Here is a 27369-nt window from a genome sequence, read left to right on the forward strand (position 1 = left end):
ACAAGGTGGGATGCCTGACTACATTGTGGACAGTAGAAAGAGTTCAGGATTAAGAATCGGGGGTTGGATGCAAATTTTGGCTCTTCCACTTGCTATATGAATGATCTTGGAGAAGTAAATTCATTTTTTTGAAACTGGGTCTCCTTATCTTGCCCAGGATGAAAGTGCATTGGTCACTCGACAGGCCCAGTCCCATTACTGATTGCTACAGGAGTTCTGACCTGCTCCATTTTTACTTTCCTTAGGTTATGTTCCCTTATCCCAGGGGGCTCACCATACTGGTTTCAGACTTGTGTGGGGGGGCAGCTAGGTGGTGCGTGGATAGAGCATCAGCCCTGGATTCAGGAGTACTGAGTTCAAATCCGGCCTCAGACACTTGACACTTACTAGCTGTGTGACCCTGGGCAAGTCACTTAACCCCCATTGCCTCACAAAAAAACCAAACCAACCAAACAAACAAACAAAACAAAAAACAGACTTAGTGTGGGACGTCAGATCATACTCTAGCCTACCACAGTTCAGAACTCATGATTCAGAATTATCTACCAGCCTCTAGCCTTCCTGGGAACAGAGTTGTATTATAGACATTAAGGTCCCTTGCAGTTCTAAATCTATAAAAGTATGATGTTTAGAGAAGTAACAGGAATGATGATTTGGGAAATTAGCTAAGTGATAACTAAACTTGTTAAATTCAATAAGCTTTTTTAAAGCTTATAAAGGGGGCCCAAAGAATCGGGTTAGCAATACTAGGTGTTTAAATAATGTACAATGAACTCTGCTTTTCCTAGACTCAGAGGACGAGACCCAAGGTTCGTCCTCATTTCTACACTAGCTGGTAAGTTCCTATGAACAAGTCCCTTAAACGTGTCTCAGCTTCGGTTTCACTTCTAAGCCTTAGTCTCAGAAAGAGCATCGTGATGCTTGTACTCCCCATATCACAGGATTTTTGTGAGTGAGGCAAGCCTTTTAGTTGCTCCACAAATGCATGCTGAATTGAACTGAATGGGAGCCAAGTTCAGAGGGGAAAGTCCCTGTGTGACAAGACTGAGGCCCTTCCAAAGTGTCCGAGTTCAGGGCTGAGTGTCTTTATTTCCTCTAATTTGTTTTTCTCTCAGAATCTTTCAACCGGGACTGCAGAACTTGGGAGGAATTTCTGCTCTGTTGTTTCATATTTACTTCCCATCCAGCTGCATTTCTATAATAGGAATGATGGAGCATTGACCGATGGTGCATAGAGAGGGGGGCAAGTCCTGCTTCTAATTCTGGTGCCTTTGCCCCACCTGATCTATAACTTTGAGTGTCCCCATAGCTATCCATATGTATCTAGCTCTGTCTCTCTTCTCCCTTCCCCTATACCTGTATTTCTTTCTTTCTCTTGGAAAGAATCCAGAACCCTGGCCCCAGTAGGTTCTTAACATTTTCACAGTATTTACCATCTCAACCTAAAATTATAGAGGCTGCCCATTCAGTGTGAAAAATCAGGAATCAAACTATTTTCTTTTTCATTTGTTCCTACACAGCTTCCATTACCCCAAATCAAACTAGAGAATATCTCGTGTTGGCAGGGCTTGCTTTCCTATGGGATGGGATGGGAAGGGAAGCTTTTGTGTCCTAATTATGTCCTCCCTGAGCAGGGGTACCTCTAGAAGGAAAAAGGCCTGCTGTCAGACCCCCAGAATTTCACACTTAGGACTCCCATATCTCTACTAATCATAATGAGTTAGTTGCCTTTCTCCATTTCCTAAAATTCCAAAGGAACCAGGAATAGAAGGCATCTCAGTGACACCTCCCTACCTGCCCCATTTCTTGCTGGTTATCTCCATTTTGGAGAGTATCTGGGATGTCTCTCTCTGTTCCTTTCCTCCTCTATGTTGGGCTGTTCACTTGATCTCAGTTCTACTACCAAGACTGACTCTAACCCCAATAAATTTGCTTCTACCAAACATACAGTCATAGGTAAGTGCTTGATAACTATTTGGGCAGATTAAACTCAATTGATTACATATTGAGGCCAAGAAAATGGGGAATATTTTTGACAGTGCTGTGCCCATCTCTCCCTCTGTATCTTTTATATATCTTTTTCCTCTTCCCCCTTACCACTCCAAACTCCACCCCAGAAGCTGTTTCCCTGCACAGCTGTGTCATTTACACATGTGGTAGTACCACTTGGATAAAGGCCACCCATGACAGTCCTCAGGAAATTGAAGGGCTATGTTTTCTCCCAGTAGTAAATCTCTGCCTTTGCACATGCAGTTACTTAGACAAGTGGAAGACACAGCTGCAAATACACCCAACTTGGGACAGAAGAGTGGGTGTGAATAGGAATAAATGGCATCTAACCAGAGATGCTGGAAGAGGTCAACTACCATATTGTTTGCAGTCTCTGAAGTAGACGCAGGCACAGCTTGAGGGAGGTGTCACTGATGGAAGGGGAACAGCAAAGGGTTAGCAAAGCCACACCAGTTCCCTGAATTTTAATGCTTATGGGAAATCTGGGCTTTCAGTTCTATCTCTGAAAACTCTTGTTTGTGTGTGTATATAAATAAAAGGATGAACATATAGGGTATATGTACGTCTTTATATCCCAAAGAATTCCAGTGGGCTTTACTGATGTAAACTCATCTCCCAGCTCTCTGAGTCAGCATTCTCCCTTGTAAGCATTTTCAGAACTCTTCTATTTTGCAGAAGGAACACTGAAATCATTCTCAATGGCCCTTCCCCAGACAGCAGGGAAGCAGGTCAAACACGCTGTTTTCCATTTTATAGATTTATGCAGAATAAGAATTTGCCCAGTGACCTCAGGGAGGTGTAACAATGAGGTATGAGTATTTCCAGTCTCTATACCATATTCCCTGTCTATTGCTGGGTCCCCAGAAGACAGTTTTTTAAGTCTTTAAAGAGAAAGTTAGCAAGTATTTGCAGAATCACATAATGGCCAAGTTGGAAGGGGCACTGGGGCTTTCCAGCTTGTCTGCACCTAAATAAGACAACATCTCCTGCAGTCCACCCTTTACTTGAAGACCTCCAATGGGGGAAATGGTGGAGGGAAGGAGGGAGACTCACTACCTGCCAATGCAGTCCACATTTCTGTATACTGAACAGAACTTCCACCTACTGCTTCTAGTTCTGTCTACTAGTTCTGGTCACATCTCTCTCCCACATGATCACCCGTCCAGTGACTGAAGGGTAATTAGCTAGTTCCATCTAAATCTTTTCTTCTCCAGGCTAGTCTTCTCTTCACCCCCACAATCCTTCAACCGAACCTCCCATGGAATGATCTGGAGCATTTTCTTGTCATCCCATTGGGATTCCCTCTAGCCCAATCAATGCGCTGTGCTCCACAGAATGGCTGCAGCTTAGCACCGGGGAGAAGTGAGGCTGGAGAGCAGAGATCAGATACAATAATCATTATATTCTTAACCATAATAACATACAGCAGAGTGGTTTTCAGTAATCAGTATGGTGTTCCCCAAACTAAGATTGGATCACAAATCCAGGATTTGTGGGTGGTTAAGTGTGAAGCTGCGAATTTGTCTGAAAGCTTTGAGTATGCTTATTCCGAGGTGCAAATTGCTTGACTGAAAATAGTTTTAAATCCCCCTACTCTAGGGGTAGAGATCTAGGTATTAGTAGTTGTGAACTGAATACTAGGGGTATGGGACTAAATGCCACAAAGGGATGGTAAGCATGGCTCTGACCACAATCCAGGGCCTGCTACACATTCAGCCTTGAGAAAGTCTCCCAAGACTCTAGGAAACATTCAATACATACGATGTATGAGGAACTCTGGGAGGTGATTTGTGGGATGATAGAATGATGCATGAGCCTTACCCTCAATGAACTTACAGTCTAGCTGAGAAAATGAAAAATAAATGAGAAGTTAGGGGCAGCTAGAGGGCACAGTGGATAGAGCACCGGCCCTGGAGTCAGGAGTATCTGAGTTCAAATCCTGCCTCAGACACTTAACACTTACTAGCTGTGTGATCCTGGGCAAGTCACTTAACTCCAATTGCCTCACTAAAAATAAAAAAAATTAAAAATAAATAAATGAGAAGTTAAATAACTCCCCCAAACAATGACATCACAAAGCAGTCCATTATTACTTGCAAATTTTTACCTATTATTAGCATTATTACTTTATCATCATTTACAAATGAGTAATGCAATAAATGCCATAACCAAAGTAGACAGAAATCACTGAAGGATTCGTACTCTTGGAGGATGGATAGGATTTGAATAGATGGAGAGAGTCACAGACACACAAAGGCTATTCCAAAACCAACAAAAACTGTTTCAGGGGACAGTAAGTGGACCAGTTTGATCTACAGACTGGGAATACTAGTTATAAGGCTGGAAGTCTAAGTTACGGCCATTATAGAGAAAGTGAATGCCAGGTAAAGAAAGATGTTTGGAGTTTCATTTTCTACATAGCAGAAAATACTGAAAGTTTTCAAGGCAGTGTTTGAAACCAACAGGTATTTATTAAATGCTGATTCTGTGCTTAGCATTGCATTGTTGAGGATACAATAAGGAGTATTTCTATTCAACAAATATTCATAAGTATTTGAGCTTCTTAAGGACCGGAACTTTCATTTTTCTTCTTTGGTGTCTGGCACAGTATATGGTATATAGTGGGTGTTTAATAAATGCTAGTTGATGGGTGTCAACTATGTGCAAGGCAGAGAGACAGCATGTCATAATAGATATTGGGCTGGCCTTGGAACCAGGAATTTGTAGGTTCAAGTCTTCTGACACAAACTGGTTATGTGACCCCTGGGGAAGTCATGTAACCACCAACTCTACAAAATTCTCTCTAAGAAATGATCTTGGGGGTGGCTAGGTGGCACAGTGGATAAAGCACTGGCCCTGGATTCAGGAGTACCTGAGTTCAAATCCGCCTCAGACACTTCACACTTACTAGCTGTGTGACACTAGGCAAGTCACTTAACCCCCATTGCCCCGCAAAAAAACAAACAAACAAAAAAGAAATGATCTTAATCTGGGGGTTTGTGGATAGATTTCAGAATATCCCTGAATTTTTTCTTTTATTGTGCTAACTTAAATTTTATATAGTTGGTGTCCTTAGTAATCCTATGTGTTTTATTTAATACATTTTAAATAACTATTCTGAGAAGGGGTCCAAAGGCTTTGGCATACAGCCAAAGGGATCCAAGATACAAAAAAAGTGAAGACCCACCCCCCACACTCTATAAACTATAGTCGTGGCTACAAATCTGTACCAGTCGTTTCTATATATATCCAGGAGTTCCTCAAACTAATGAAATCACAGGTCTGCACATTCTCTCCCCACCAAAAAATGTTCAGAGCACTGTACTAAGGTAGTGATGACAGATAAGAAATGACACAAATCTCTGCCCTCAAGGAGGTTACACCACACGAGGAAAGATGGGCTATGTACACAGACAAGTTTAACAGAAAGGAGTGTCGGGGGAGAAATGGAGAGATCTTGACAATGTGCTTTGGGAACAGCTGATGAGAAATGAGAAAGAGAGAGAGAGAGAACACTTCCAGGGGCCAGAATCAGGGAAACCAACACAGCAGAAGTGAGATATAAACTGATCCTTGAAGAAAAGAAAGAATTTGTAAAGTAAAAGAAGAAGAAATGTATTTCTAGGTATATGGGATGACTAATTCAAATGTACAAAGACCGAAGGGTCATAGTAGTTCAGAGAGGGGGTGGTCCATCGTCCTAGGAAGTTTAGCACTCATCCCACATGGACAGGCCCCCTTAGGCCCAACAGAATTTATGCCCAAGAAAAGAAACCATAAGGATGAGATCCTAAGGGTTACAATGTACAGATGAGTGGACTGCCTAGAGAAACAGACCAGCTCAGGTTGGTAAGATAAAGTGCAGAGACATCAGTCACCATCAGTCCAGAGGGAGTGTACCCTCTTTATTTCCCCTCCCCTCCACATACCATGTCAGCATCCTGTCGCAAAACCCTGTTCAAACTGTACTAGGTTACAGCTTTGTTGAATTGGGAAGACCATATCATTCTGCATTCGCATGAATATTTTGGTAGCTATGTAAAGAATGGATTGGAGGAGAGAAACAAAAGGGACTGAGGGCAAGAAGACCAATCGGAAGACTATTTATTACAATAGTCTAAATAATGGTAATACTAGTGCAAAAGGAAAGATAGATGAGAGATATTCTGGAGACAGAGAGTCAATTGGGCTTGGGGACAGACTGAATTTGGGGAGAGGGGTTGTATGGAAGATGGAACAGTCAAAGATGACTCCAGAGTTTCCCCGATCAGGTTCTGGTACCACAAATAGGTGAAAGAAAAGAGAAGGAGAATGAGATGGAAGGGAGAGTATACATGTTCCATTTCAGATCTGTTGAGTTTGAGGTTGGTTTGCTGGGATGTACAGCTGGTGTCCAGTAGTAAGTTGGAAAGGTCGACTACTTGGCAAGGGAAAGAACCATATTTTAGAGAGGGATGGTTGGGTAGATATGGTTTAGCCAAACTCCTGAAGGCTTTGAAAACCAGGGAGAGCTAAAGCAGTCCATAAGACAGCCCTTCCTATTCATCAATGTAGGCTTGTCCAGTATTCCTGTGGAATTCCCCACTTCATTTTCTTTTTTCTTTTCTTCCCTGCCCCTTCATTTTCTTTTTCTTTTTTTAAAGTTGGGGAGGGGCAGGGCAATGAGGGTTAAGTGACTTGCCTAGGGTCACACAGCAGCTAGTAAGTGTCAAGTGTCTGAAGTCGGATTTGAACTCAGTTCCTCCTGAATCCAGGGCTGGTGATTTATTCACTGCACCACCTAGCTGTACCGCCCCCCCCATTTTCTAAAGGCAGAGGCAGTGGAGATTATGGGCTAGTGTATTATCCCTAGGATGGGTGCTTACAGTCCAGTTACCTGCTACACTGTGTTTTCTTCCCTTCCCCCTCCAGCCTCCACTTTAGATTTGTATATGAGTGAAATCAATTTAAAAGGAATATCAAGACTAACTTGAATGGGGAAGGAAAGTCATGGGGCACCAGGCCACTTGAGGCTAGAGAAGGGGAGGGGCATAGGGAGACTGGGAGATGACAGTCTTACCCAATGTGCCTTGTTATTAGTATATGTGGTTAATTGACTCTTTGTATGGGATTCTCTGCATTTTTTTTAGCACCAATTGACAGAACAGCCACTTTGCTCCCTTTTTTGCCATTATCTAAATGCCCTAGGGAAGATCAGCTGATGAGGCTCCTGCCCAGAACCACCATTGAGAAATGGTGGCATGTTTCAAAGTTGCAATCATTACTTCCTACACTCCTTTTAAAAATACCCCTGTTATCATTTGTAGTCAGTCTATCCCCATGGCCTCCTGGGCCCTATCTTTCTACCCCTTCCCCTCTTTCCTATCCCTTTCACCCTTTTTATTACGAATAGGAACTCGCTTGTAAAACATGTTGAGGTTTACAAAGTGCTTTTCCCACAATACATTTGCAGGTTAAGTGGTTTAAGAATCCTTGCTTCCATTTTACAGATAGGGAGAACTGAGGTCGGAAAGGAGAATGGTTTGCACAAGTCTGAAATAAAGTAAGCATGAGAGCTGGAACTCAAGCCCAGATTCTCTGACTCTAAATCTGCAGCTCTTTCCACCAGACCCTTCAGGCTCAGGAGCTGCTTTACCCTGGCCTTTGGGAAAGTAACCAAATAGACATTTGAACTGCTGTCAAATACCTTCTAGGCTTCTCTCCAGTGGCTGAGTATCATTCATAACAGGGAAAAGGAGTCAGTTTAGAAAGAAGACTTAGGAATGAGGTGAGGGTGTGGGGAGGGACAGAAGAGGGAGAAGAATCCCTGCACTTGGTAATTCAATAAATATTTGTTGATTAGATCGATTAGCCTCCTCCCTCTCTACATTGGGAATTGGAAACTCACGCCTTCCTCAGGACCACCAAGTCCTCTCTGCTCAATATTCTGTTACTGGAGTGGTGAGGATAACAAGAGGCAGCTGTTTGTGTGGCTCTTTCTTAGAAGAAACCCTTAGCATCGTATTATTACCTTGGTCTTCTCCCCTTGCCTCTCAGTGGAAAGGATTCTTTTATTTTTTTGGCAGGGCAATGAGGGTTAAGTGACTTGCCCAGGGTCACACAGCTAGTAAGCGTCAAGTGTCTGAGGTCAGATTTGAACTCAGGTCCTCCTGAATCCAGGGCTGTTGTTTTATCCACTGTGCCATCTAGCTGCCCCCATGGAGAGGATTCTTGATGCAAGGTTCAGCTCCACCCTTGGGGCCACTTGGCCCCTCATAATAAAATGAATCGGGGCAGCTAGATGGCGCAGTGGATAAAACAACAGCCCTGGATTCAGGAGTACCTGAGTTCAAATCCAGCCTCAGACACTTAATACTAGCTGTGTGACCCTGGGCAAGTCACTTAACCCCAATTGCCTCACCAAAAAAAAAAAAATCTACAGCCAGGGTTGAAGAGTACTGGAGATTATTAGAAAGACGCTCAGAGTAGAAATGGAGTAATGACAAATCTCAGTCCTGCCTAATTATCAGGTAGTAATAAACAAATAATAACCAACCCCACCCTCTGAGATCTGAAACAGCTTTGATGGTTAACTAAGACAAGCCCTTTACCATCTGGTGAAAAGAAAATGTTTCTGTGATTTAAAAAAGGCCAATTTTAGTTTTGGGACTTAGATTAAAACTTGACCATGGTCCTACTTGTCAGGAGTAGTGAAATATTTGTTTATTGATTACTGCTTTATTATTGTGTCTGGCCCCAGGCAAAATTCCCAAGGTGTTATTTTTATTTTTCCCCTCCGTGCCCTTCTTTTGCCCTTCCCTACTCAGGGGAATATCTATTCCATTCCCACCTGGCTTCATCCAAGGCACCCCATGCTTCACAATTTTCTCCTGACCCTGGAGGTCAGGGCTAGCAGAAATGAGTAGATATTGCAGAAGAGCAAATTTCGGCTTTGATTATAAGAGGAAACTTTGGAACAGTCAGAGCTTCCTTCCTCTGTAGACAGTGGGTTTCTTTTAATTGGAGGTCTCTACATAGAACCTACGCGACCAATTGTTCAGGATATCATAGAACAGATTCTGGATCTGGTAAGGTTTGGACTTGGCCTCTGAAATCCCTTTTGGCTTTGAGACTGTGTGATTCTCTATATCTTCTTGTCAAAATTTATCTATCCTATGTCTCAGTCACACAGAGCCCAGCTCTCTGGCTCCTTAATCTGATAACCTTATCCCTGCCAAAACATCAGGTGTTAGGTTAAGGAAGGAGTTGAAGGTTATATGAATATATTATCTCTCATTTAGAGTATCTTTAATTCAACAATGACCTCCAGAAAACATTATACCTTAACCCAAATTCTAGACAAATAGGGTATTGCAAGAGTCATCAAGGTAGCCCATAGTCTCTTAGTAAAATCCTACTTTGATGCCTCTGAGGTTGGTTTTTTCCCTTTTTTTCAGGCTGGGCAATCCTCGAGGGTTAAGTGACTTACCTAGGGTCACACAGCTAGTAAGTGTCAAGTTCGGATTTGAACTCAGATCCTCCTGAATCCAAGGCCAGTGCTTTATCCACTGCGCCACCTAGCTGCCCTCCAAGGATGGTTTTTTTCAAAGGCTATGTTAGTGTGACACAAGTTCTGACAGGTCCTATCAAGTTGGAAAGGCTTCTGTCCAGTATAGACTTGTATCTGTTGTCCAAGGTCAGGCTCATCACCAAAAGTTTGTCGATTGGGTGATTTTGGGGAGAAAAAAATTACACTAATTCAGGAAGATGAGGGCCAAGAGGGCTGGCTGCAAGCTGTGTCAGTGGACAGAGTGCCCACACTAATGAAGTCACAAATCTTTCTACCATGATTAGACCTATGCGCCAAAGAGATTCAAGAAAAGAAAAAAAGGAATTCACACACTCAAAAATATTTATATTTCTTTTTGTGATGGCAGAGAACTGAAAACTAAGGGAGTGGCCATCAGTTAAGGAACAGCCAAACAAATCATGGTATATAAACATAAAGAAATACTACAGTGCCATAAGAAGAGATAATGAAGTGAGAAATTTCAGATAAACCTAGGAACACTTGTGTGAACTGATGCAGAGTGAAGTGAGTAGGACCAAGAAAAGGGGTTATACAATAACATCAACATTGTGAAGACAGACACCTCTGAAAAACAACTCTAGTTAACTAAATGATTGCTAAGATTCCAGAGGACTGATGATAATGATGATGACAATAATAACAATCTGTGCAGACTCTCTTAACAGATAGGTGATGGACTAAATAATGGAGAATAAGACACATTTTGGGACATGGCCAGTGTGGGAATTGCCTTGTTTTACTTTTGGGGGGGGGAGGAGAAAAGGGAGAGAAAATGAATGCTTGTTAATTGAAAAAGTAAAATTTCCTTTTAAAAAATTCATGTATCTTTCAAGTACTGAAGTAGGTTGGTAGTGTTGGCAAAGGTCTAAACAGTAGTATCATTTGAAGAGAATGATAGAATTTAGAGTTGGATGAGATCCTAGAGAATTCTCTAGTTTAATCCATTCATTTTATATGTAAAGAAACTGAAGGCAATGAAGATTATGTGATTTGCCCGAAGTCACCTGGCTAGTGAGTGGTAGTAATTTGGTCCTCCTGGATACTAGTCCAGGGCTCTCTCCAGTATAACAGGCTCTTCCTCAGTCTTCTAAAAGCCTAGAGTTATCACTGAAGGAGCTCAAGTCTCATCTTTTGAGGGGGAAAAAATCTATACTTAGTTTTGAATTGTACATGGGACAAAGTCTCTGTAAGCATGTAAGGACCACCTTTCTATTTCATGATAACTTGTACCCTAGAACACCATGACCTTTTTTTCTGTGTTTTTAGAATACCTAATAAGTCATCATAGCTGATTTTATATTCTGAACGGTAGGTTGTTTAGCCATCTAGCTAGCACATCAGTCTCTTACTCAGGCCCTATTCTGATACTTTTTATATAGTACAAAAATGTGATCCTGCAATAACCTGTCGCATAGGTGCTGTTTCTTAGCCCTGGGTTTGGAGTCCTTGAACCCAAGTTCGAATCCTTACATCTTGTGTGTCTTTAGGTGAATACTTCATCTTTGGGCCTTGATTTCCCTAACTCTAGAATGAAATGCTTGTACTATATGACCTCTAAAGTTCTGCCCACCTCTAAATGTAAGATCTTATATGTATAGAGAAACTGAGGCTAAGAGATTAAGTGACTTCCCCAAGTCACACAGCCTATGAGCATGTAAGGCATGCTTTCTGCTTCTAAGTCCAGGACTCCATGCATTATACCACAATGCTTTAATTGAAGAATTTGCCTCAGACTTGTTTTCTTTTAAAAAATGGAAACCCATAATATACCAATCAACTCCAGAAACTTCTGCACTTTTTTTTTTTAAGTGAGGCAATTGGGGTTAAGTGACTTGCCCAGGGCCACACAGCTAGTAAGTGTTAAGTGTCTGAGGCCAGATTTGAACTCAGGTACTCCTGAATCCAGGACTGGTGCTTTATCCACTGCGCCACCTAGCTGCACCGCCCCCCTGCCCCCTGCACGTTTTTTTATGTGGCAATGATGACTATGTACAAGACTAAGAAACTCTGGTGAATCTTGTGAAACAAATGTATGAACAAAGAGGAAGTCAATTGGAGAAGAAATTCAGTACTATATAAATCACAATCAGATTTGGAGTAAAGGACAATGGCTATTTTGAGGAAATACTGTGCTTATATTACTTTATAGATTGATCTTCAAGACACAGCATGTGTGTGTGTGTGTGTGTGTGTGTATGTGAGACAGCAGGCAAGTCATATGTATTTCATATGCAAACAGTGGAACTCAGACAATGGCACTGAAACGCAGAAACTAAACTATCTGTATTGGACTGCATGCGACCATTACCCGCTCTTTGTGACATACATTATGCCAAGTTTTATCTCACAGAAAAAAGGGCATTATCGGGCTCCGCCATATTCCAGGTACACGGGGCTCCCGTGGGTCCTTGCTTTTCTCCTCCTCAGCTTCTCAGCGTGTTATTTCCTTCCCAGGAAAAGAGCGTTTGAGTGAGTTGCCAAAATGACACAAAAGGAAAAAGGAGAGGGACCCTTTAGAAAACATGGTGTCATCCCTTTGGCTATGTATATGTAAATATACAAGAAAGATGATATTGTAGATATCAAGGGTATGGGCACAGTTCAGCAAGGAATGCCCCACAAATGTTACCATGGCAAGACTGGACGAGTCTATAATGTTACTCAACATGCTGTAGGCATTGTTGTAAACAAACAGGTTAAGGGCAAGATTCTAGCCAAGAAAATTAATGTGGGCATTGAGCATATTAAGCATTCTAAGAGCAGAGAGAGTTTCCTGAAGAGGGTAAAAGAAAATGATCAATAAAGCACTGGCCCTGGATTCAGGAGGACCTGAGTTCAAATCCAGCCTCAGACACACATGACACTTACTAGCTGTGTGACCCTGGACGAGTCACTTAACCCTCACTGCCCCACAAAAAAAAAGAAAAAGAAAATGACCAGAAGAAGAAGGAAGCCCCCAAAAAAGACACCTGGGTTCAACTGAAATGTCAGCCTGCTTCCACCCAGAGAAGCAAACTTTGTGAGGACCACTGGCAAGGAACCTGAGATGTTGGAATCAATCCCTTAAGAATTCATAGCATAAATGACTAAAAAACATAAGAAAATATTCTTGGATTATGAAAAAAAGGAGAAAAGGTTCAGTTAAATAGGAAATCTCAGAAGGACCAAGGAAGCAAATTCACTGTCTGTATAAAGTCAGACTACACTGTTTGGACTTAAAAAATAAACTGTTCTCTCTCACATCCAATAGAAACATATTCCTATGATGAAACAGATAAAGATAGCTAAAGTGACTAGTTTGAAGTTTGACATAGTGACTGGAGGTGGTTAGTAATACTGTGGGCTAGAAAACCCATCTACCCCTTTATTCACACTCACATCGCCACCCCCTAAGTTCAAGCTCTGTTCTTTTACCTGTACTACTGCAATGGTCTCCTCACTGATCTCCTTGTCTCAAGTCTTTTCTCCTCCCGTCTTTCCCTTCACACAGCTAACAGATTTTGTTTTCCAAAAGCTTAAGTCTACTCAATAAACTCAAGGGGCTCCCTGACTATAAGAACAAACAATAGTTCATATTTATTCATCCTTTTTAAACTTCTATTTTTATTTTATTTTATTTTATTTTTTTATGAGGCAATTGGGGTTAAGTGACTTGCCCAGGGTCACAGCTAGTAAGTGTTAAGTGTCTGAGGCCGGATTTGAACTCAGGTACTCCTGACTCCAGGGCCGGTGCTCTATCCACTGTGCCACCTAGCTGCCCTAAACTTCTATTTTATAACATACATTTAAACTTCTATTTTATAATGCACATACTTTTCGGCACACATATATAAGCTGTCAATCAATCACATAGTCAACAAGTATTTAAGCTAATGTGTACCAGGTATTGTGCTTAGTGCTAGAGATACAAAGAAAGACAAAAACACACATCCTGCCCTCAAGGTGCTCACATTCTAATAGTCAAGACAATATGTAAACAAACTATGTACATACAAGATATATACAGTGTAAAATGAAGCTAATAGAAGAGGGAAGGTAGCAGCAGTGGAGGTTCCCTTGGAAAGTTTTTTTTTGCATTAGATGGCCTAGGAGAAGCCTGGATAGGAAGGATAACATTCCAGTAATGGGAAACAGCCAATGGAAAGGCACAGAATTGGAGATGATAGTGACTGGCCCAAGGGACATCAAAGAGGCCAATTTCACTTGGTTATAGTGTTCATGGAGGGGAGTAAAATGTAAGAAGACTGGCAAAGTAGAAAGGGGCCAGGTTGTGAAGAGCTTTCACAGTGAAAAGAGAAATTTTAGGGGGCAGCTAGGTGGTGCAGTGAATAATACACTGGACCTGAGTTCAAATCCAACCTCAGACACTTGAAGCTTACTAGCTGTGTGACCCTGGGCAAGTCACTTAACCCTCATTGTACCACCACCAAAAAAAAAAAGAGAGAAATTTTATATTTGATTTGGGAGGTAATAGGGAGCCACTGGAATTTACTAAGCAAAGTAGGTGTCGCTGTTAGAGGTATGCTACAAATTGAGGGTATCTGTTCAAAAAAGTTGAGAGATGGGGGGCAGCTGGGTGGCGCAGTACATAGAGCACTGGCCCTGGATTCAGGAGGACCTGAGTTCAAATCCAGCTTCAGACACTCAACACTAGCTGTGTGACCCTGGGCAAGTCGCTTAACCCTCATTGTCCTGCCAAAAAAAAAAAAAGTTGAGAGATCTCTGATCTCCATGACTACATAGGTCCCTTCCAACACTGAATATATGATCCTATAATAAAAATACATTCTCATCTGTTCTCCATTTTCAGAAAGTATGATCATAATTTTTTGACACTAGTAACTACCACAAATTAATGACAGAAAATGGCTGGTAACAGCTGAGGTGTTGTATGCAAGTCATTTAGTTCAGTTTTTTGCTTCTAGAGGATTAGCTTCTGCATTTTCAGACGTGGCACATATTCCCTTAACAAGTATGTTACTTCCAGGGTCTCCCTCCTAATGCTCCTACTAATGACACTGCAAAAGCAAAAAGACTTTTGTAAATGGATTAAATGGAACATTCATGGCATGTTATGAGGCCTTACTTCAGCCTTCCTAGAAGATATCTCCTCCATTTTTCTATTTTCTGCTGCCATAACCCTAGGTAGAACCAGGTAGATGAAGACCTTTCAGCAGTCATTTCCAGTTTACATTATACATTCACAGAAGCCGATAAAATAACTTTGCTTTTAGGCTTACAGTCTTCTCTACATCAGTTTTCTGAACAGTATATTGAGCTGAGGCACCAGCCCTGTTCCTACTGTCAAGTTTTCTTTAAAATCCTACCAACAGCCCAGACCTATGATCAGAGACCGCTTGGGGCCAAAATCTACCTTCTAAAAAAACCTACCTTCTAAAATTTTCAGCAGGACTTTAAATGAACTGCATGCATTTGTCCCAAGAGGAAAAGCAAACCCAAGTAAAAATACCTCAATAACGGATGTCACAATACTCTAGGTAACTTCATTTAGAACCATAACAGCTTTACTTTTTATAAAATTCAAATGAGTTTTAATTGAAGTACCATTTAAATCTATTAAACAGCACAGTTAAAATGTATAGGGTATATACATTCTTTTATACCATCATAATGCATAAAAAGACACTATTAGCTAACTACTAGCTATAAAAATACAAATTAAATGGGTGAATAATTAAATTTTACCTGATTTACTAAATATCTGCAAAAAAAACCAAAGTCAGTCCATCCCCTGCCTCCAATGAATAGAAGCTGCCTTTATAGGCTTTCCCAAGACTCCCAAGAGGAGAAAAAAGAGAAATACCCAAAAAAGAGGACAGGAACCCACCCAGCCCAAACCAACATATTTCACATTAATCTGTAAGGAGAAAAAAACCCCTCCAATCAAGAAATTAAAAGTAATGGGATATGGGATGGCCCGCCAACCTCAGAGTCCTTTGTATTTTCTGTCTCTTCCCTCCAATCCCCCAGCGAAAACGTAGGAACCAAATAAATTAGCAAGCAAGCAAACAAATCAATCAATTAATTATTTATTTAAAAATGGAGTTTCCGTAGTAACTGCGAATCTGAGCAGAGTCTGGCCCGAGTCCCTAGCACTATGTTCTTGGTATTTAACTCAAACTTCGGGTTTCCATCCCTCCTCGTCCTCCAATTTCCTCTACCTGTTTCCCCCCCCCCCCCAACACTGGAAAGACCTTCTCGGGCTCCTCCTGCACCTGGTTCGAGAAGGCAATTCCTGTTTAGTTTGCAGCAAACTAAACCATGTAACCCTCTCCAAAACGGCCCCCTTTTCCAGCATCTCTCTCAACATGCTGTGTGCCTGAGCAGCAATACTCCGCCATCAGAGTTGCAAAGCCTCCGAACCTCATCAGCTCTCCTGCCAGACTCGGCCGTGTTCTTACTGTCTTAGATGCCACTGCCTCAGTCTGCATTTGGAGCTTCCAGCGAGTGACCGACCACCTAGATCCCAGACAGGATAAGGAAAGGGGTCGGAGGAAGAGATGACTGCCCTGGAAGCATGCACAGAAACGAGTGCATGCCCAGGGCTGTACAAAGAGGAGGGATGAAGGAGTGATGTACTGAGTCTTGGTGTATAATTAGACTGTTTAGGGTTTGGTGCCTTTCTTTTCTTTAATGGTATGGGGATAGGAAAGGAGGCAGCACTTTGTATATGAGAAATTTCCTGTTCGCAAGACTCTGCTTGCAGAGTTTCTGTCCTGCCCTTGAACTGACAAGTGAATATCTGCATCTCAACCAGGCAGAAAGTAAATCACCCGGCGCAGGGCGCAGGGCTCGGGCAGGGAGGGAAGGAGATCGAGAGAGAGACACACACAGACAGACAGAGACACAGAGACAGAGGCAGAAACAGAGAAGGAGGAGGAGGAGAGCTGTCTGCTCACAGCAGCTGGGTTGCTAAGAGCTCAGACTGGAGGAGGCCTGCTGTTTCCTCGCGCAGCCAAGCCTAAGCCTCTACCGACCCACCAGCGTCTTGCCTTTGGCTGCTAAGGTTGCGGCTGCTCCCTTGGTTTGGCCCGATCCGGCCCAGCCCAAGGGTGGGAGAGCCGTCTTCCCGGGTTCCGGAGCTCACACGTGAGAACCGGAGGCCTGGCGATGACTAATCTCCTACTCCAGGCCCTCTGGCACGCAACCTAGTCCTTTCCTCCCTCTAGCCCTCCTGGCTTTTTCCCGGCTGTAGAAACTCGGTAAAAGGAATCACGCACCGGCCTTTCAGCCCCCTCCCCACTCTCCCAGTATCCACTACACCGCCCCCCGCCCCCCAGTCACGTATGAAAAGTCAGTCGACACGGTGCCCTAAGGAATTACTTTAACTTTGGCCTCTTTCAAACCTAGTTCTCAGTGTGTTTGTGTTTCCTTCCCAGTAAGCACTTTGATCCTTTCCCGAGGAGGAGCCAGCTCAGAGTTGTGGCTTTTAACCCATTGTGTGCCAAAACTATGAGTTTTATGGTAACTAGTGGTGGTAATTTAGTTTGGGTAACAGAAGAGGGGGAGACCTTTCTAGACCCCCGGGGGCGGGGGGCGAGGTGAAGCAGACTCTTTACTAAAGAGCAGGCCTTGTCTGAGACCGTGCTGGCCTTTGAAAGCAAGAGTTTCTAGTTAATATTCACTATATTTAAAGTGGACTTGAAGGACTGGAACCTGTCCTGCCCCGAAGTCCTAGGAGGGCTTGATGAGGTGGGGGGAGAGCGATTGGTAGAATGGAAAGGGTTGAGGGTCCACACCATCCTTCCCGTGGGACCGTAAGTCCCAGAGATCTTTTCAGCTGCTCCTAACTCCCTCCCTCCAGGTCATGCCCCACTGTAAGCAACTTTGGGATAAGCCAGGCACCCGAGTTAATGATTGATTTATTGGCCTCAAGGCATTGGGCTGGTCTCCTTTATATTTGCCTAAACTGAAGACAGGCTGTAAAAAGCTCCCTTCGGCTGTAGCCACAGCTAAAGAGAGCGGGGCAGCGGAAACCCCGGAGAGAAAATCAATGCAGCTGAAATGAAGAAGCGGACAATTTATTAGACCACATCACGCGACACACGATCTCAGGATCACGAAACAGACGAAGGTCCGTGACGTCTAAAGGAAACATTGGGAAGCGCCACACGTAAACGCTTTGGCAGCTGGTGATTAGGTAGCCCAGTTTTATGACTAATAATGGGCTGCTCGGCTGTCCTACACAACCTGTTTCGTATGAACTAGGGCTGCCCAGGCCCAGGCCCAGACCGAGGGCGTAGGGAAGATGAATGCTCTGCGGGAGTCAGGCAGCCCGCAGAAGGCGTTGGTAAGGATTTCCTCTAATTTCTCGCAGAAGGCAACACAAACACCTTAAATCAAACTGCTCCGACAACCGAAGGCTCCACACAGACACATCAATAAGGATTTCGCCTCTTGCGTTCAAACCAGAAACACTTGTCCTATTTTTATGCAAATGAAACCACACAAATAGATTTCGCCGGCTCTGGGGGAAGGAGGAGGTGGGGAGGGGGGCGAGAAAAGAGAGAAAGGGAGAGGAGCCAAGGCTAAAACCTTCCTCACTAGCACTCGGTGTACTGTATTGGGATAGGTGCAGGCTCCATATCCCGCGCCCTGCAGTTCCTCCCCCCAGCAGGGTGGCTCTATGCCAGAGCCTTGAAGTCAGCCACAAATAAACGCTGGCTGGGAAAGCCCGATTAGGAAAGGGGCGAAGTGAGCCTGTGACTAATCGTAGAGGCCTCGGACAGGAGCACAAGGCCATGTGCATCTGACATAATCGACACTAAAAGAGGAGATGGCGACGCCGGGCTTAATTGCAGACTTAAAAAAAAATTGCCGGCTGAGCAGCTCCGATATAGATAGATTGTATGGACCCTGGGAGATCTAGAAGTGTAACCCTGCTCTTGAGTTCAGCACTGAGGCCGCCTCCTAAAGGAGGTGGCTTTTTTTTTTTAAATGTAGTTGGAGGTGGGGGAGACACGAGAGGGGGAACTAAGTAAGCCTAAGGAGAATAGTTTAGGGGACTGCAGGTTCAAGAGGACGAATAAAAGCTCTTTGTGACCAACTCCACACTCCCTGCCTTTGATTTTATATTTGCTTACCTTCACTCCCACTTCCCTCCACCCCCCAACCCGAGAAAAACACCAGCAAAACCCATTACTTGCTGACTACTCTTAGGAGTAAGTCTCCCAGTTAAAATTCAGGCCCCCAGCCCAGTCTTCTTTCTCTCTCATCCCAGGGTAAACTGTCTCCCCCAACGCCCCCAATTCAATGAAGTTGTTTGGAGATGGAGGCGGAAAGAGAATAGACCAAATCTCCACCACCACCCCCGCCCCGCCCCCATCTGACACAAAGCCCCAAGTAATAACCAGGGAGGGAGATTTTAGCAGATTCGAGAAAGAGTGGGTAGGTCACGTTGTTTCAACCTCCAGAGCAGACAGACACCCTCCAAAGGTTCCTTCCTGCTCTTGTGGTCACTAGGGCCCTCCGGTTCAAATCTCCTTCCTGGCTTGGTGGTGCCTCTTAAAAGAGGGAGGAAAGGGGAGGCGCGATGCTGCATAGGGGGTGGGGGCCCACTGGGTGAGGGTGTGTATGTGTATGTGTTTGTGTGTTGGAGGGCGGTAGTGGCGGGGAAGCTCAGCGGGAGAAGTTTCCATCCTTCCGTCCCTCCCTTCCTTTGCTGCCAAAATCCCCTGGCCCCTCCCCACACGAACTGCCTTACATTAAAACCATAAGTTTAGTTTAACCAGAGATCGAGACAAAAGAGAACATTTTGCACATAGGCAGTGGAAAACAAAAGGTACAGACCCACCAAGAGGCGGCTGGCAGTAAATGGTGTCCAGCCGAAAGAGTGCGGGGGAGGAAGTGGAAAGACAGGAATAGACAGACCGACTGTAATATCTGGCCAGAGCTAAAGTGCTGGGGGGTGGAGAGATGCTTCGCCATCTTTTCATTACACACACACACACACACACACAGTCGCGCTCAGCTCGGCTGCAACGTCTCGCTTTCTTTTTTAACAGCAGAAAACGTGCGATTAGCAACCAGACAGGCGGAGACTCTGTGGCCCCGCTGCCGCCGCTGCTACACACAACGCCCGCAGCAGCGCTGCCTCCCAGCCCTCCTTCCCCACCCCCTCTGCCTTCCTCAGCCCGTGCAGTAATAATCCTCGCAGCCAGCCCTTGTGTGCACTCTCATTAAAGAAGGGAGTTTCTCTCCTCTCCCCCCCTCCCCCCAGCCTTGCGCTCTAGCTCCGCTCTCGCTGGCACAACAACGCCTTCCCGAGCCAGGACCCGAGCTAAGAAGAGAAAGGGAGGGATGACCACGAAGGTGTGTGTGGGGAGGGGAAGGGGGTCAAGTGTTGTCTCAGGCTCTGAGTCATCTCCCCACCCCTCCACCGTTATCTCCTCCCCCTCCCCATACAGAAGTGCGGAAAGGAGGAATTAGGTTTGGGAGGAACCGCGTTACCAATCCTAGAGCGTTTCACAACCTAATTTCCAAAACGGTGTGACTAGGTCATCGAGGTCAGCCTAGTACCAGTTCGGGCCGGAGGCCCCTATAACTAAGAGATTAGTTGTTTCTTTGGGCTTGTTCCACGTCGGGGACAGAGTAAGCGCCCTCGATCCTGGAAGCAAAAGGACTATCTCTCTGAACTGGAGTTTGGGATGGAAGTAGGAAAAAGAAGCAGGAGAAAAGGATATTTCATATACATACTTTAAATAGATAGATGATAGGTTTGGTGTTGGCAAGCTCTAGACCTTGAAGGCAAGAAAAATTCGAATAGATCCTAGTGCTCCCCTCCCCCTTCAGGAAAAAACAACTTAGGGCAGGCAGTTTAGACCTCCTGTGTATGTGTACGGAGGTGGGAGTACAAATCAGCCCGCAGACAACTCTATCTGGCCTCGTTTTTGCAGGGGCCCATTTCCCCCGTCAGATCCTGCACATTACCCTAGCTAAAAGCCACTCCCAAGAGAGACGTGCCTCGAGCTGTAGGGCCCGGAGAACAGGTGTTCCCGCCGAGGGAGGGGGGAGAGAAAAGGAGAAGGGGGTGGGGAGGCCGGTGGCCCAGGTCTGTTGCTAATGCTTCCTGTCTCCCTCCTGCCCAGGCTCCGAGAAGTCTCCGGGGCAACACTGGGTCGGCTTGGGGCTCCTCCAGTAGAGATGGGGAAGAGGGAAGCTGGCGATGCGGGAGTATGGAACACTCCCGGTGGCCCAAGGCGCCACATACAAAGGGGGAGGGGTGAGCTTCCGGGCCCCGTGACTGCAGCGGCGGCTCCGACTGTTAGGTTTCCCGGGTTCGAGCCGGAGGAAGCACCCCGGCAGCCGCCGTGTTGCTCTCGGAGCGGCGCCCGCCCGGGGAAACCTCTCAGTTTCTGGCAGCTCCCGCAGTTCACAGGAAAGCGCGCTTGCTCTCCTGCTCCTCCTCCTCCTCCTTCCTGCCTCCCGCCCTTCTCACCCCCCCAACCCCCACCCCATGGCTGCCAGGCTGTGGGAAGAGGCGGGGGTTTGTGTCGGGTTGGGAGGGAGAGCCTCGGGGCTGCGAGGGCCTAGGCCCTGAGCCCCGGCGGGGCGGGGCCGGGGAGGGGATGGAGGAAGGAGGAGGAGGCGGGAGCGCGGGGCTGGGCTGGGCCGGGCTGTGCAGGGCTTCGCTGCTCGCAGCCGCCGAGCCTCGTTAGCTGCTGCTGCCGCCGTGGCTGCTGATATAGCCGGGGAGATGAAAAGCTAGTTGGTTACCGCGGCGCCAGGGAGGGAGCGGTTCGGCCCTGCTCGGCTTAGCGTACAGTTCACGTCCCCATCCCCCCACCCCCGACTGAGCGGGACCGAGCTCAAGCGAACTGGGCTCGGGACACCCCGCTCCCGCGTCCCCTCCCCTGCCTAGTCTCCCGCCCCGGTCTCCTCCCAGCCCGGATTGGGTTTTGGGCCTCTGCCAGGCGGATCGCCCGAGGGGAACTCTGGCGGTGACTAATCGTGCTCGTGTGGGGCTTACGTGAGGCAGATGCTGTCATCGGCTGCCCACTCGCTCCGGAGCCTACGCTGCGGCCGGGCTTCTCGGAGAAGGGCAAGAGGAGGAGCTTCCCGGGTCGTCGGCAGCTGCTGCGGGCGGCTGCCTCTCCTCCCTCGGGGGAAAGCCAGCAGCCAGGCTCCTAGCCCCCCGGGATGGGAGGCCCCAGGGGAAGAGGGGACGAGGGCCAGCAAATTGCTTAAGAAGGTGTTGGCGGTGGTGGGGTGCACCCGTACTCCTTTGTGGAGGGTGCAAATATGTTCCTCGGGGTTGGGAAAGTATATCCGGGTCCAGCTGGTGTGTGTGTGTGTGTGTGTGTATGTATGTTTTACGGCGTCGTCATGCATCTTTAGGGAGTAAGCTTGGGTGAAATGTCTAAATCTGTTGGGGCGGTGGATGGGTTGCTTCGGAAGTATACACTCATACGTTAGGCTGCCGAGTCGATCGGAAACCTAGGTGGAGCGGTGTCTTCGAATATACCTAAGAAAAGGATGGTAAAGTTGATGGGGGTGGGGGGAGGCACAAAGGGGATTTTGTACCAGGGCCTGTTGTAGCTGGATGGAGAACTGCCTAGATGAGCCCTAAGCTGCTACATAAGGGATGTTTTTTGGTAGGCCTCAGAACTGAAGGTAAGTAGGAAATTGACCCAAGAAGGAAGGCTCTAAACAAGATTTCTTCGAGTTCCCGAGCTCTTCAGGTGCAACCTGGCGTCAACTGCCTGGGCCTGGGTTTTTAACATCGAAATCTTCTATAGTTTCGTCTAAATCTTCAAGGGGAATCAAACTCACCTGGTGAATGAGTTAGCGGAAGGAATCCTTTCGGAACGTTCTTGTGCAGAAAGGATTTAAAAAACCACAACAGCCACGCGTAGATTACCTACACTAGGTGCTCTTGCATCCTGTTGGCCGGAGGTGCTTTTCCTTTTACTGGGGACTTTAAAAGTCAGCACAGTTTCTTACTTTGCATTAACAACCACCACATGTTGCCATAGTTATGTGACCCTACCAAATACAAATACCTGTTTAGTTTCAACACAGTGATTAGTAAAAACAAAAACACCATTCCTTAACTAGAAGAAAAACCTGGTGGAATACTTGTGGGTAATGACTGAGACGGTGAGGTTGGATGCAGAATAAATTCTATTCACACGTCCCAGATTTTATTTAGTCTAATTACCGGAACAATCCTGGCCCCCATAGCGCTGGCTTGAAAACCGAAGTTTGAGGTCTTCCTTTGCCTTCCGAGCCCCGTGGATTCAGAGGTAGCTGCTGGCGAAGAGGAGGTGAATTTTAAATGCCATTTCCAAGGGAAAATGCTTTCCTTTGGCGCTCTCTTGCTCTTTTAGATGCAGCTTTCGAAAAGAGCATTTTTGCGAGATAAGAAGTGACCGATCAAAATCGCTGGGGGGAGGTTGTAAGCGGCCGCTTTGCCCCAGCTTAGTGTTATCTTATCTTTCACACTTGCATGGAGGAAAAAAAAGTGGCTTATCTTTATACCCACCCCCATCTCGCCTTAATTGCTAAAAAACATTGTGGTGCCTTAAGCTGCGTGAGCTGAGAGGGGATGGGGGGTCCTCAGGAGTGGAGAAGGCAGGTTCAACAGTTTAAAATGTGGGCCTTTCGGGGTGTGTGTAGGAATATCTGCGTTCTCTCCCCCAGGCCATTTCTTGCTCAAGTGTAGCCTAAGGGCAAAACCCAATAGCTATCCCTTCTCACACACGTCCCCCAAGAAAGGAAAAAGCCAGAATGTTTTTCTTCTTCGAGTCAGCAGGTTTACATAAGGACACTCTCTCGCCCTACACTTTCCCCACGGGATCTACCCATCACCCATATCTACCAAAAGCCAGATTGCCTGGGGCAGGCTCAGAGCAAGCAAAGTCTTTGCTCCCGACCTCCCCCGCTTTCTTGTGGACATTCCCCCCCCCCCAACCCTCACCCCGCGCTCCAGCCACAACTACCTCCTTGCCTTCAGTCCTCCCTTTCACACACACACTTCGTTTGGAAAAGGGGGCTAGTGAGTCTGATTCATCGCCTGTTTCAAATCATTAAAATACATGCTAGTGTCTACAAAAACATTTTTAAAATAATGGCGTTCTTTCCTTCTACGCTGTTATATTTAAACTCTGGATCTAGCTGGATTTTTCTTTTCCTGGTGGTCATTTGTCTGTGTCACGGGCAGGCCACTAATGGCCGGGATTCCAGGCGGTGTGCATTATGCATTATGCCTCTATACCACATAGACACTGAAGGTTCTCTCAAAGCTTTCCCACACAAACTACCGGCTATCTCAAGCTCCACTTTAAAAAAAGAAAAAGATTTAAGAGTGTCTTTGCAGTTAATATTGGGGGGGGGGGACAGGAAAGGGAGTGAGGGAGTGTTAGGTTGGTGAAGGCAGATATAAAACGGCTGAGAATCATAAAAATTGGCTCGGTGCTTGCTTAGCTTATGTACAATCTGCGTTCCTCCGTATAGGTACCATGTGTTTTTTTTCTCCTGGTTTGGGCTTCTGCACTGAGATACTCCTGCTAGTTCTGTCCCCCTTGCTGATTTCATTGATGTTTGTGAGGCAACTTGAAGAAGGTTCAAGATTTTACCAACCACCAGTACTTGCATTCCTGTTATTTGAGTTCTCAGCTCTTCTCTTTGTATCCCCTTGCCTTTCCTTACCCTTTCTGATGCCTCCTTTTTTTCCTGTGCCCTGATTTCTTGCCCTGACCGCACTTCTCAGCTTCTCATTATTTAGCTCTTTCCTTTTCCTTCCTTCTTTCCCCATCATTACACGCCCCCCCCCCCACCTTTGCCTTGCCCTGACCTGCCCAGCCTTGCTTGCATCTTTGTAATCTAACCAAGAGGACGGCACAGAATTCCAGATAGTCTTTTCAACTGCTGTCTTGCTTCTCTTGAGTGCTGCCCTGCGGCTGGCTACTGCCTTTCCAGCATCCCCAATACTGGCAACTGAGTTTGCCTAATTGAGTTGGCCTGCCAGTGGCTTGGAGTGGAAAGAGAATAAAAACAGGATGGGGGCTGGGGAAGAGGGGAAAGATGCTTGAGAGGTGAAAGCACCTCCCGGCTGACCCAGCTCCTTTCTTAACTACTGGTTCTTTAGTGGAGACACAGCAAATAGAGAAATTCAGAAACAAAATGTCTAGGGTTGTACTATTGGGATGATCCTGGCATAAGTTTCGATCCTTCGGGGAGGATCTAGACATTTTGAATTAATTGTGAGTTTCTTCACATGCCCTCTACCCCTACTCCCAGCTTCCCACCTACCACCTCATGGTATTTGGGTTTAAAATATGCACAGGGGGAGGCTTCCTAAATAAGCATCAGAGGTGGGATACTATGTTCAGGTTTATCTAGAAAAAGCATCTGAGCAATGGTGTCTGGATTGATTGAGCATTATACTTGTTTTCCACCTGATCCAGAGTGCAGGATTCTGCCCTTCCAGGATCTGCTGTGCTAATCAAGACCTTGATACAGTTATTTTCCTTTGAACTGCTTGAATACATATTAACTGGGGAAGGTAAACAGTGGTCATCTGCCATGCACCTGGTATTTCACAAACTTGAGACTTGTTTTGTGTGTCAGGGTTCTACAAACCTGTGAGACACAAACTAACAAGCCTGGGTATGTGGAGATACAACCCAGCCTCCCCTCTACTCTTTATGTCCACCTTAATTTCCATTACCCTTCCCCCTTCACCCCCAAACACAACCTTAGAAAGCTATCCTGAGGATTTGTGTCCCTGACCACAGGTCACATTATTAAAAAGCAGAAAACTCACTCCATAAGTTGAAGTATACTGCTGTTGTTTGGGGAAAGATGTCTCACATCTTCTGAAATAATTCATTAATCTGAATGTATCTGGTCTTCAGACATTTCAGCTTGAGTCATTGGAGTGCTTTTGAGGAAGCTAGTTAGACAATCTGTGGAAGGATGGAGGGTAGACTGGAGAGGAGAAAAGGTGAAAATGAGATGAGAATGGTTAAATGAATCTTCCTCTGTGCCACTGAGTAACTGCTCAGAGTTATTTTACTATGGGGCCATGAAGTCTTGGTGTTGGAGTTGGGGTATGTAGTGTCAGGGAGGGGTGGTAGGAGTGATGGAAGGGATTGAGTTGATTTTCATAAGTATGTAATATTAATAGACAGCCTTATCCTTTATAAAGTAAAAGTTCAATGAATGTAATCCTCCAAATCCTTTCTATTGGGGAGGCAAGGAGCTCACATTTTGTGAAAATCTCACCTCTAGTATATGAGGTATGAAGGAGCAGCCTCTATAAAATGACAATGGAAGATTGTCTTGCCTTTTTATTTTGGTTCCTACACAACCAGTAAAACCAAATACTACAATAAACAATGTTAGGGACACATGAACAAATTGCATAGAGGCTGACAGACACTAAACATTTACACACAGGGCAAGGAGATTCCGAATTGCTGCCAGACTAGGGGGCTAGGCAAGGATGGGTGGTGCTGATTTTTGCATGTGGTCCTTGAAGCACCATGGTGTAGACTTCATTGAAAAAAGGAAGCTCTGACCTGGGGCCTGCTCCCTGGAGCCCACCCCATATCTCAACACCTGGCCCATTTCCTGAGAGTGTGAGATCCTGGATCGAATTTTAAGCAGTTGTTGCTGCCAGCATGAAGCTTAGTCATATTTTATAAATACTATCTACTTACAGAGAGAGGAGGGAGGTGGAGGTGGGGGAGGACATTAATTGTGAATCCCCCAAGAACTAGTCTCACCTCCATCTCTCAATATTTCTTTATATCTTGTCTTGAATTTCCTCCCTCCCTGCTTTTTTGCTTCATTCGTTTCCTCACTGCCTCTCTTGCTCACTGGCTAGCTCTCAGCCTCTTGCTAGCTGGCTTTCATTGAAATCCTCCCTTCACTGAGTGCTGTGTACAGCGGCCTGACCCCCAGGTCAGCTCCCTGAGGGGCTAGTGGGAGGGGAGGAGAAGGAAGGGGAGGGGGGAAAGGGGGAGTGGGGAGGAGATCAGGACGACGGGTGAACAGACCGGGGGCTCCAAAGTGCTCCTAGACTAACAAGCCTTCTCAGCCCTCTCGGCTTTGAGTCAGGCGGTGCACTGGGCTGCAGATGCAGTTTAAGGCTATACTAATAGCCTAATATGATAGGATGCAGAGGGGTTTTTTGGTGGGGTATGTGTGTCTGTGTTTTGCAAGGGGTTGGGGTCACTAAGGAAGATACTCACCCACCCTCCTTTCTCCACCCCAAAAGCTATCCAGCTTTCCTGAGTTCTTGGTTAAGAAGGTGGAAACAAGGCCTCAGGGCAAAGTAGAGGAGTAGCTTGGAACCGAAAGCTAGACCAGACATTTTTATTCTTAATCCAGCACGGAAGTGATCCCCTCAACACTAAGAGTTATGTTAAATTGTGGAAAGTATTCAACAAAAATTACTAGGCGTATTGGGACTTTCTTCATTAGATTGCAGGAAACCCTTCAAGCCCGGAGGTCCATTGTGGTGTGACAGAGCTTAATAATGGGCAAGACACCATTTTTAAAAAAGATAAACACAACAAATTATGTCAAAGGTAAATTTACTGACTTGTTTTCTCCAAGCATCAAATTTCCGCCATGTGCCAACCCTTACTGCCAGGCCACTTCATTTTTACAGCTTTTTGTTCTATTTATTTTAACTAGCAGACTTTTCAAGTAAGACAAACATGCCCCCAGGAAGTCAAGGGAACTGAATGCTATCAGTTCAGCCACTTACTCCTCTTTGGTTCCCAAAGTTTTCCAGAAGTTCTGGATTATACATTTGA

The 27369-nt window shown here is 45.5% G+C and overlaps 1 protein-coding gene and 1 long non-coding RNA gene across 3 annotated transcripts in view; one reads left to right on the forward strand and one right to left on the reverse strand.

The window, feature by feature from the left end:
• LOC122748621 overlaps positions 1–21758 on the reverse strand; it is a 141877-nt gene extending 120119 nt beyond the window's left edge. The window contains exon 1 of the long non-coding RNA XR_006355627.1: positions 21570–21758. This is a non-coding gene — a long non-coding RNA (uncharacterized LOC122748621). The remainder of the gene's footprint in view (positions 1–21569) is intronic.
• Positions 1–27369, forward strand: part of BCOR (BCL6 corepressor) — a 165491-nt gene that overhangs the window by 70213 nt on the left and 67909 nt on the right. The window lies entirely within an intron of this gene.

Source organism: Dromiciops gliroides, chromosome 3 (assembly GCF_019393635.1).
Source record: "Dromiciops gliroides isolate mDroGli1 chromosome 3, mDroGli1.pri, whole genome shotgun sequence".
In the NCBI taxonomy this organism is placed as follows: Eukaryota; Metazoa; Chordata; class Mammalia; order Microbiotheria; family Microbiotheriidae; genus Dromiciops; species Dromiciops gliroides.